Below are 11,596 nucleotides of genomic sequence, written 5' to 3'. Positions count from 1 at the left end.
GGGATGATATTCTGATACATGTTACATCAGAGACGATCTTTGAAAATATTCTGCTAAGTGAAACTAAGCCAGACACAGAAGGACACATATTATTATACATGATTCCACTGATTCTAAGAGACAAAAAGAAGATTAGAGGTTACCAAGGACCAGGCGGAACAAGAACAGGGAACTATTATTTAATGGGCACAGAATTTGGGCTGATGGAGAAGTTCTGGAAATTGACAGTGGTGGTGGTTGCACAACATTGTAAATGAACTTAATCCCACTGGATGTTACCCTTAAAATGGTTAAAATGGTATGTATAATTTTTTAGGTTATGTATACTTGAACACAATCTTAAAAAGCACTTTAACAGAAAAAAAAGTTTTTTAAGCATATTGCCTTTAAAAAAAACAGTTCTGTATAGTACTTGGGACATACCTAAACTTAAAACTTATTTATTGTTTATCTGAAATTTAACTTTAACCGAGTAGCCTATATTTTACCTGGCAACCCTCACTGAGGGCCTTCCTCTTCATCATGGGCTTCCTAGAACCTTCCCAGAATGCAGGGACCATCCTTTCAAATCCAGAAGCCAGCATCTGTGGTCTGATAAAAAATGAGTGTAGAAAACAGATGCAGGAAATCAGATGGGTGCCTGCCCTAATTATAGACTCAGCCCTCAACAGAGACCGCGGACTGACTCCCTCAGCCCTCGCTCACTCCATCAGTGAAGAGGCAGAGATGAGAAATCTTGGTTGGGTTTCCCATCTGTTGTTTAATCATCACAATCCACAAATGCAGTAAAAGCTGATTATAAACCCCTTCTTACGATTGACCACGTGGCTAGAATTACAGTTGCAGATGGCGATGCTCGTGCGTATGACTCAGACGATAGCCTTGTCCCCTGCCATCAACGCATCTTCACACCAGAGTTGGTAGGAACCCATGGGGTGCCCAGATGCCTAATTGTACCACCATTTGCACCCATGTCTTCTCAGTGAAAGAAACTGTCTGCACAGCTCATCGTACAGCAGGAAACAACAGGTGCAAAAGGCAAAGGCCACTTGGGAACTATTTGGACCAAAGAATATGGCTCTGCGTAACAAGAGTGCCCACAGACTTGGCACGCCTACGCTGATCTGCCTGCATGATGGGCCTGGACACAGACCACAGCCGAGGAGCCCCCAGCTGCTGTTTCAGGTGGCCCCACCTCCTCCTCCTCTCAACCGAGACAAAAGGCAGCTGGGGAGGGCATCGCATGAAGAGATGGGTTGTGTCCAATTCATTTTTGCTAGGTGCTGACAAGTCACCGCGAAAGTCTGGAATTGAGTAGCGCAGCAAAAACACACGGGTCACAATGCACTGGTGAATGATTACCAGAGGAGAAATTCATTACAGGCTGCTCTCAGCTCCCATCATATAAGGAAGTGTTACATTAACAAGATGGAAGGTCCCTGTGGTCCCCTCCCCAACACAGCCCCCACTGCCACCGCCTGCCACCCCAGTATTTCAATTTGTGTTGCATGGTGGGAGCAAAGCCCAAAGGCAGGGGAAGTTAATTCAGCTATACTAATCAAAAAAAGGGTCACCATGGCAGCCAGCACCGATTGAAGCAGATTGGGCCTGCGTGCTCCATGAAATTCTTTCTGCCCAGCCTGTCCCTGCTATGGGTCCCTGTAGTCTAGCACCTACCTACAGCATTAAAACAGGGCAAGTCTTTTTCAGCTGTCTCTGTCATTTGCTTTCCATCCTAGGTGTGTGTGTTTCTCTGCCAATGTGCCGGGCCCTTGCCCCTGTCGGTCCCCAGGTTAAGTGGGTTTCTAACCTTTGCTGACGCAGACAGAGACAGACGTAGAACCCAGGAGGTGCCAGCATGGAACCTGTGTGGGAGACCGTGGGGTGACCCAGATGAGCAAGACACCCTGGGTTTGGAGCTGCTCTGGACCAGAAAGTTCTGGGGAGATGGGAACAGGAAGTCTCCTTTTGCGGTGGCCAGGAGGACATTATAGATCAAGTGGCCTTCAAGTCCTTGCTATTTAGCGTCACATTCAGTCATCACCTCATTCCTCTTTGTACCTTCTATTCTCCAATTACCACTTCCCACATTAAAGAATCACAGGCCACAAATGGAAGGGTAGCAGAGAGCCAACAGTACGCAGACAGATGGGTCAATAGTTCTTCCTTAACGGGATTTCTGCTCCTTCTAGCTGCCATTCACTTGCAGAGGGGCCAGCCGGCCGACTCTGCTTTTAAAGTCAAATGCACAGCCAGGCCCCAGATAGGAGGGCGCTGCCCGGAGGGGGCTCTGCACAGGTGCCCTCCTCTGGAGACCAGGAAGATCCGTACTCTGGCCTCGCCCCTGCACCCATCATCTCACCACTGAGAGGCCCTGGTCCACTTGCTGTTGCAAACATCAACCTACAGTGGATGAGCAAGCCCCAGCTCAACCTGAAGCCAATCTGATGTTAAATATGAAACCTCCCCGCAGCTGGCTGGACTGAAAGCTGCTGTTTCATCATGCAGTCTTCTCTGGGCTTAAGGAAAAGAGAGTGCGCCCCTCTGAGAGGAACACCGTGGAGACGTGCCCTCTGCCTTCCCAGCACTGGGAAAACCTTCAAAACTGTTCAATTTGTCTAAGCCCCATCCATCTTTAATGTCAGAGTCTACATTTTCTCCTCTCCGTTTTCAAAGCAGCCAAAAAAGAAAATGTCACTGCATTTGGGGCCGTTTCAAAAGCCGGGCTTAGACGGATGTTCTATTTCATGCTCCCAGCCCTGGTGTTTTCATCTCCTGTGGAGTCTTCAGGGGCGGCATCTTCACCGCCCCCACCCCTGTGTTCGCTGGGTGCCTTTCTGTCTCCTCTGTGCTGCGGCGGGCTCCTCACTTGCCTCGAAACTCGCGGAGCTCCCTTTGCAACTGCAGCCATGCTAAGGGGACAGGTTAATTTTTACTGGACAGAGAGACGTTGCCAGGTGAGGCTGCTACCACCCCCATGGCTATAGCAGCTGATGCACGTTCATCTCCCCTGGGCTTCCTTACGGTCACCATATTCCCCCAGATTGTCCCAACCCATGGCAGGTCGGCTGCGCATGGTGTCTGACCTCCCATCCCTCAACAACTTAAAGTGACCCTTTCACCTGCAGCAGGCAGGGGGCAGTTCAGACGAAGGTGACAGACTGCATCCTCGATGGCCCCTGGCTCACCCAAGAGTGAGGAGCTGATATACTGATTGATACCTGGCGGGAGACTGTCAGCAGGGAGAACACAGGAGGAAGATAAGGGACTCAATCAGTGTCAGTTCCGTCCTGAAACATAGCTGTAAATCACTTTGGCTAAAGATCCTCAGCTGCTGGAGTGCAGAAGGGCGAGTAGATAATAGAACACAGGGGGAGAAGCAGCCATGTGGGCCGCCGGCTCTGGGATGGACCAGGTGGTGGCCTTGGCCCTGGAGGGACAGGCACAGGACTCCTCCTAGAACTCCACCCAGCCATCCTCAGCCCAGCAGAGGTGCAGCCCTTCCCTGAGTCGATCACAGAGGGTTAAAGTATAACCCAGGTTGAAAAATATGCATATAAGCTAAATGAACTGAAGAGTATGTGAATTATGTCACAACAACGCTGTCACATCTATTCCAACCCGCAGCCCAGGATGACTGACGTGGGGACAGATCTTCCCTTCTGCCCTCCCGCCCTCTGCGGGAAGACAGAAGAGATCCTGGTTGCAGGTCCGGTCCTGTCCTTGCCCACTGTGCTGAACTGCGAGGAAAAGAGGCCTGAAAGGTTTAGCGTTCTGATGAGAAAAGGTTTCTCCAGCCCAGGGAGCCCCCGGACCTCTGTCGGCAGCTCCCAGCCACATTGCCGGTATGATTAGCACGGGCCAAACTCTTTTTAGAGAATGTCTTTCAGCGTGTTTTAATTAGACATTTCCAAAATATTAATCTTATTTTTTGTCCAAGGGACACAGATTCCTAGCTTGGAAATAATGAATGGATTAGTGGTTAATTAATTGCTGGCAGGTGTAGGGAGAAGCCATCTATGGCTTCCTAGCATTTTTTCCCCCTTTTCTCTCGTAAGATTGTTCTTTCTTATTTTAATTATTTTTTTTGCTGCCCCAGCACTTCTCTTATCAAATAGTCAAATAAACTAAACAAACAGAGTGCACTGAGACCAAGCTACTCAATAGGGTGTTTAACTGGAATCAGAGGCTTGTTGTCGCCTACTAGGGTTTCACGGTACCTGGGAGCCTCTCCTGGCAGTGGAACTGGGCTCCAAAAGTGCTCTCTTAGCATCGAGTTAATCTTCCCTTCCGTGTGGAGGGCACAGCTGGATTGAAAGGAGCAGTGAGCCTCTGGGTGGCTTGTGGCTTCTCCTGCCTGGTAACGAACAGAGACAGTAACGTAACAAGGCCATGGATTTAGCCCCACCCACCTGCCTCACCATTCACGTCTGTGTCTGCACCACACAAACGCAGGCCTCGGGTGCACCAGCTGCTGGGCGGGCCAAGGTCAAGGGGCTGCTATGTGCCTTTGGCTGCCAATAGCTCTCGGCTCTGCTGGAGGGTGGCTGTCACAGTTGCCATTAATTTACATGGGCACAAGTAAGTCTAACCCAACGATCCATATCCACGTCCTTAAACCCAAGCCATGGCCAGAGGAGGTTGCGACAGGCAGGACGTGTGCTCATGTACAAGCCCCCCAGCACTAACCTCTCTGGGAACGTGGGCTTCGTATGAAGCTCTGTCCTTTCCCAGGGTCGGCCACTCAGAACGGCTACGGTGCAGTGCGCTTCCTACTACGTAGGACTGTTTCCTGAATGAGGGAGCAGTCGTATCTAACTCCAAGAGGGGGCCATGGGGACGTCGGCCTGAAATGGCATTAGAGTTACTGGCTGCCTCAGAATGAGTTATGGGCTTTAGGACATTGGGAGGTCCCTTAGGAGGGAGGACCTAGGCTATCTTCTCATAAGCAGATAAACTGCTATGCCATAACCATAGATTTATCCAGAAATAATGACTGGTAGGAATTCAGAAGGAATGGAAGGGGAGTTTTGAAAGTGGGTCTCTGGTGACCACTCTGACCTCCAGCCCAAAGTATTTGTCTCCATATCGAGAGAAAGATGAAAGTAGTTTGCTGTGTGACTGATGGAGCCCTGAAGACTCTCTGCCGAGCTTGTTGGTAACCGGGAGCTGGCAGGTCCGGGGGTGTGGGGCAGGGAAAGAGCCGTGGGAGTGGGCACACTGCTGGGCGGGAAGCTGGCCCAGAAGCGAGAGCTCCTTCCAAGGGCTTCTAACCCCAAGCAGGCGGAGTGAGGGATTCGGCCAGAGGGAGATTTTCTTGTGCTTCTCTCTCGATCCATCTTTTTTCTTCTCCCCCAAGTCTGGAAGCTTTGAAGGACTAGAAAATTGGGACAGGGATCCCTAAGGGGTTTCCTAAAGTAGCCACGTATATAGTTTTTTTTAATCCTCAAGGATAAACTACGGGGTAGCTATTTTAAAAATGAGGAAGTTCTTTATATATAAATATGAAAAGATCTATAAGGCATATAATTAAGCAAAGGGCAAAGTGAAAAACCATGTCCAGCATGCAAGACAGGCTATATACATTGCAGGCTCGTATAAAAAATAAAACTGGGGCAGCAGAGTTAAGTTGTTAGGAATTTCCCAGCGGCAGGAGCAGAGTGCATTTAAGCAAGTGCAGGGCCCTCCTGAACATGGGTCCCATGTGACTGCACGTTCCACACCCATGAAGCCAGTCCTGCTAGCTTGCTACCATACAATAAACCTGAAATTTTAAATAATAAACAAATAATCAGGTTTACCTATTCAGGGGAGAGGGGTGAGAACTGGGAGGAAAAGGAGGAAGAAGAATTTCCATCGTATAAGGGGGGATCCAAAAAGTCCAGAATTATCTTCTGGACAGCACTTGTAGTACAGGCTTCCTCTGCTGGGTGAGTGATCTAGGAACCCATCTGTATCAGTGTCCCAGCTGGTGTTGTTGTGAGAGGGTGTGTTCAGCCTCAGTGAGTTATTTTTTTTTGAAGACTCAGTGAGTTTACCTATTTCATGATGGGTGATTTATGAGCACACTGGCCCACACCATGCTGAATGGGCAGCAGTTTTTGACCAAAAATGGCGTGACCCCTGTGCCCCACCCTCCCTATTCACCCGATATCACCTCAAGCAACCTTTTCTTTTTGTTTCCCCCAGATGAAAAAAGTCCGCAAAGGGAAATGTTTTGCCAATGTGAAAGAGGTAAAACAAAAAACAGCAGAAGTGCTGAAAGGCATCAAAATCAACAAGTTCAAAAGCTGTTTTGAGCAGTGAGGAAAAAAAGGTCTCAACAGGTATATCCCATCAAATGGAGAGTGGTTTGAAGGTGACTGAAGTTTAAACATGTAAGAATAAATACACAATTGTTTATATGTAAATTCTAGTATTGGGGGATCCCCCCTCATACACTGACTTATATTTTTTTAATGTTCCAGTCATGTAGATGAGTTACCTAGACCAAAAATGAAAGAATTAAGAAAAAGCCATCAGGGCTCTGGAAAACCCCATGTCAACCCTCAACAACACAGGGGCCCCCACTCACATTGCCCAGTGACCACATGTGACCACATGCAGGCTCTGGGGATGGGGAAGCTCAGAGAGCAGAAGCATCTGGTGGTAATAACAAAAGCCACCACCGTCCTCTTTCTTACCGCTCACTCACTTGCCAGTGGACTTAGATTTCTAGGAATCCCAATAAAACAGAAACCATCGTCTTGCTCTGTGATCTCTGGGAGGTGCTGTGGAACTCTGCTAAGCCTCAGGCACGTGGGTCAGGACATACTTCCATAGCTGCCCTGTAGGTTAGTAAGTGCTGCTCTTGAGAACAAAGGGACCCCAGATCACTAAATGTGTAGAATGGGTGAATGTACCACTAATTACACTCATAGTCAGTCATAACAAGAAGATTCAAGTTTAACTACAAAGACAAGTTCATGTGTCTCCAGAGTGGAACAACCTGGAGATAAGGGAGCAGAACATGAGATGCTCCTAACGACAAGGAATCATGAGAGTGAGCATGTGTTTGGGTATCGACAATGTGCCAGCTGAATTACTCACTTCATCCCCAGATTCCCTGCAAGGCAGGTTCTGCTGGTTTTTTCTCATTCTAGAGCTAAGGTACCTGAAGTCCAAAGAGGACAAGTAACTTGCCGGATGTTTCCCTGTAAGTAGAGGATTGAGCCAGGTTGGAACAAAGACATCCTGGCCCCAAAGCCCATGTTCTAAACCATTAAGCACAGAGAAGGGAAGCCCCAATTTTATTGTAAATAATCGATATAATATCAAACTAAACAATAATAATTCATCTCAGCTGTTCCACTCTACAAAGTCATCTTCTGTCCAGAACACAGTAGGGCCAGTTTGGAGGTAAGGCCTGCTACTTTTCTTCAGGTAGCTGTGGCTAGGAGTTCTTCTATTCCTGCAAGTCAAAAGAACTCCAGGGTCCCCATTGTTTGAGGCTAACATTAAAGTTCAGTATGGCCCTGGACCCTCTTTCCTTGGAAATATTTCTTAAATTGTAACAACTTGACAGCTCTTGGGGGCAACTCTCTCAAGACTTATCCACGAGCCTCCAAGAAATATCAGAGGTTGTGGCAATTAAGAAGAGTGATGGGGAATTACTTCCAAGAATATAGATAAATCAACAAAATAATCCAGTCCCAGAAGGTCAAGATCAGAGGCAGATGTTGCCATTCCTTAGCTGAGGAAGACTCCAGGACTCAATTCAAATTGACTGTAGAAATAACATGAAGGTTAAACAAAATTCCACTGTTCCCTTGGGAAACTTTCCCCCTCTGAATTGCCTACGACAGTAGGCACATGTATCCGCGTCAGAGAACTGTGCATATATTTGCACCATTTAGATTGTCTTGCATTTATCTTCCACTAAGCTGTGGTGACTACTTGGATGGAAAAACCAATCTCAGATATATCAATGTATCTTTCTTTCCCGGCAGCTAAAACATGACGAGGCACAAGATAGGTTCTTGGTGTATGTTTGTTGAAATGAAGAATGAATGAATGAATGACTCAGCAGTCAATTGATTACTGTCATGATCCTTAATGGCCAAGTTATACAAGTAATATCTCATTATTACAATGCAGCCCCTCCCTGCAGCCAACCAATGAAATACTCAAATGTTTGTTATTCTATTGACACTCTGTGGTAATTGCTCTAAACCCTATTCCCAGTAGGCAGAGACTAGAGGTGAAGCAAAACCAATATCCAATTTCCTCACAAGAATTATGAAGTGAAAACAAAACATCTTGAACATAGTAAAAGAGGAACATCTTGCAGATCAGTTTAATGTGTTGCCCTTGAATTCCTAAATGTACTTGTGTGATGCCATCAAGTAACTACTCAATAAATGCTTTAAAGCTTGTTTGGCTTGTTCAAATTTAAAACATTAAGAGAAAGAAAGGAGGTTTGGCTGAGTTTTATAAATTCAATACCCAAAGTAGTGTGGAAGGCAATAAAAACAGCTGGGGTTTATGTAGTTGCTAATTTAGTTGAAGAATAATCATCCATCGAAGCAAAAATAATTCTTCTGCCACATCTGGAGGAGACCAATGTAGAGTGGCTTGGCTGTCAAAAAAACATTTTCCTTATTAGAAAAAAAATGTTTAATTTTATGAACATTGCCATGTAGGCTTACCCTTTTTATTTTATGTTTCAGAGTCATGGTACCCAGGAAGCAGGAAGGTGGCTTGGGGACTTTGATGAGACAGTAAAGCCAGGTTTTCTTGGGAGAGAGGCTGGCCGAACTTTGGCCAGGTGATGAGGCACGGGAAGGAGGTCAAAGTGCCACAGGTTTCCAGTGAGAGCTGCAGAACAAGAAAGTCTGCCGGCAGCTTGTGAGAAGATGCCAACAGATTGGTCTAATGTGCTAAGAGTAACTGAAAATCAAGAAGCTTTGCTTAAAGGATAAAAAGGAGAATTATAAGTAAACAATGATTGATAATAATCAAAATCTAGTGAGACAAAGCACTTAACCTAAACATAAGATTTTTATACAGTAGTCCTTCAAATGTTGTTCTAAGGCAGGTATCACTTTCTACATTGTCCTTACGATTTTGAGTTATGTTTAGATCTAAGATTTGCATTTCCATTTTTCTCAAAATGAGTGATTCTCAAAATTTATCTGCATCTGAATCCTCAAAGAGTCTCATTAGGTGGATGTAGGGTTATGACTCAGGAATCTGTGTTTTAACAGGGTAAAGGCTTTAGGTCCCAGGTAATTTGAAGCAAGAAATTCACATCTCACTTTTGAGAAGCTACTCTCATGATTTATGTACCAGGTAATGTCCTGGATCCATGCAGCTGGAGCAAGGAATCACCTCCAGATGGAAATTTATCAAAATTACAGGCATAATGAGAAGAACTCCGAGAGGTCAGAGGGTAGCAATCTTGTCATTTAAATGCAATGTCATCAAATAACTACTCCATAAATGTTTCAAAGCTTACTTGGTTTGCTCAAGTTTAAAACATTAAGAGAATATAAAGAGGTTTGGATGATTTTTACGAATTCAACACAAAAAGTAACATGGAAAAAATAAGCTGTATATTTGTATATGGCGAATTCATAGCAGAGTTTCAGAGTCTAGGATACATGCCTCTCTCTGCAAGTAGACATGATAACAGACTTCAAACTAACTTGTTAATGCTTGCCTCCATTAAGACATCACTGTTTGGTTGCAAACCTCCATTTTTCCCTGTTCATCTCCCTGTCCAGGTAAGGCATGTCCAAACCTGCCTTACCTGTTTCAAAGCACGTTCTTCTGATTTCACTGCAACCCCTCCCTCCACTAAGAGAACCTGGGAAGAAAATCGAATTAATGAAATGGAACCCTGCACTTGGCCTCTTCCCATGTATGTATATGCACATACCCTGCTGTCTCTCTCTTATCTGTTTGAGAGATCCATGTGGCATTATGGCCCTAATACCAGGCAGCCTTGTAATTTTGCTTGGTGAAAGCTTCTTGCCCGGGTTCTGCAGAGAGCCTTGATTTTTTTTCAAGGCACGCATTCACCTAGAGAAGTACTATGAGCTGACATGTACAAAGACACATCCTTTTGTAGAGACAGTCAGCCCACGTTGGCTCAGTGGAGCCAAAGATTTCTCCGAGGGCCCATTTCCTACAGCTTTCATCATTCTAGAGGCTCTTCTGTCCCCTCTCTCCAAGGTCCCCACCACAGTCTCCCAGCTATTAGCACCATGACAACCATCAAGGAGCACAAGCTTTGGGCACTGCAACTTCCTCTAGTGGGGATGTGCTTCACTCAGGAAGTCAGTCCTCCATACTCCTCTGTCCTCTTCCCATCTGCTACTAACAGCAGATGGCAAAGGCATCAGGCCCCTGCAGGAAGCCCTGCTCTACGGCACAGTATGAGAAATCGCGAAGTGTTTGGCTTCAGACATTAAGTTGTGTGACCAACAACAAATTCCTTAGCCTCTCTAGGCATCATTTTCCTCCTCTGTTAAAGGGGCATTTCTACCTTCTGGGTTTGTGAGAATTTGAGATAATGTATCCAAACACCTGGGATATAATAGGTGTTCAATAAATGGTAGTTATTATTTTATGCATGAGCCTTAGGCCAATGTATGTGTGAACATTTAGTTATTAATTAGAAGGTAAATGAAAGCTGGCTGGAGGGAATTGCATCTGACCTTTAGCAAATTATTTCATTTAGATGCGCTGATGCAAAACTATCACATCTTATGAAGAAAGATGAAAATAAATCTGGCTGACAAAAGATATTTTAATAAATACTCAATCTCCCTCCAACATCCTCTCGGTCCACGGCCACCTCACTGTAATTTGTATGCTGTTTGGGGAGGCTTTTGTGCTTTTCCCTCTCTCTTGTCATAGTCAATCACTGACTGATTCAGGGGCCAGATTCAGCTTAAAAAAATCTTTTTGAGTGACTGCTCCAAGAAAAGGAACTCCCTTTGCTTTTTCCCTGCAAATGAGATTGCCACCAAATACGCTCATGTGTATGGGGGTTAGTAGAGTCTCTCTAAATTACTCCTAGGCTGAGATCAGCTCAGCTGGTATAATGTAATGCAGAAGATGATTGACAGGCAAAGAGTACCTGCCACCATCCATATAAAGCACCTCGTGGGGGCCACATTGTGATATTCAGTTTGCTGGTAGAACCATGGTCTACTGCAGAGAAAATACAGTCTACTTCCAGCTGATGAGAGAAATGACCAGGATGTGCTGCAAACCAGAAAGAGAAAAGACAGGTAGACTCATCATATCCTTATCTGGGAAATCGGTGGACAGAAGGATGAGAAAAGAAGGCAAGAGGGCTAAGAATGATGATCCGTGAAGACATTTCTAGGGCAGAGAGCAATGCACCAGTGAAGAGTTAGGCTGCAAGAGAGTAAGAGGGATTAAGAGGCTAAGGTTGCCATTCTTTGCAGTAGAGTCAGTGAGAGAACTGACTGGCAGTCTTAGAGAAGAAAGAAGCTGAGGCTACCAAGCTTTAAAAAATATATAAAACTAGAAAAGAAAAGACAGGAGACTATAAGAGGAAATTTATTGCTAATACTCTTCTGTT

This window comes from Phyllostomus hastatus, unplaced genomic scaffold, assembly GCF_019186645.2.
Source record: "Phyllostomus hastatus isolate PE091 unplaced genomic scaffold, TTU_PhHast_1.1 phas_contig_137, whole genome shotgun sequence".
NCBI classification, from domain to species: domain Eukaryota; kingdom Metazoa; phylum Chordata; class Mammalia; order Chiroptera; family Phyllostomidae; genus Phyllostomus; species Phyllostomus hastatus.
The sequence above is the reverse complement of the archived record's forward strand: the minus strand, read 5'-3'. Positions refer to the sequence as shown.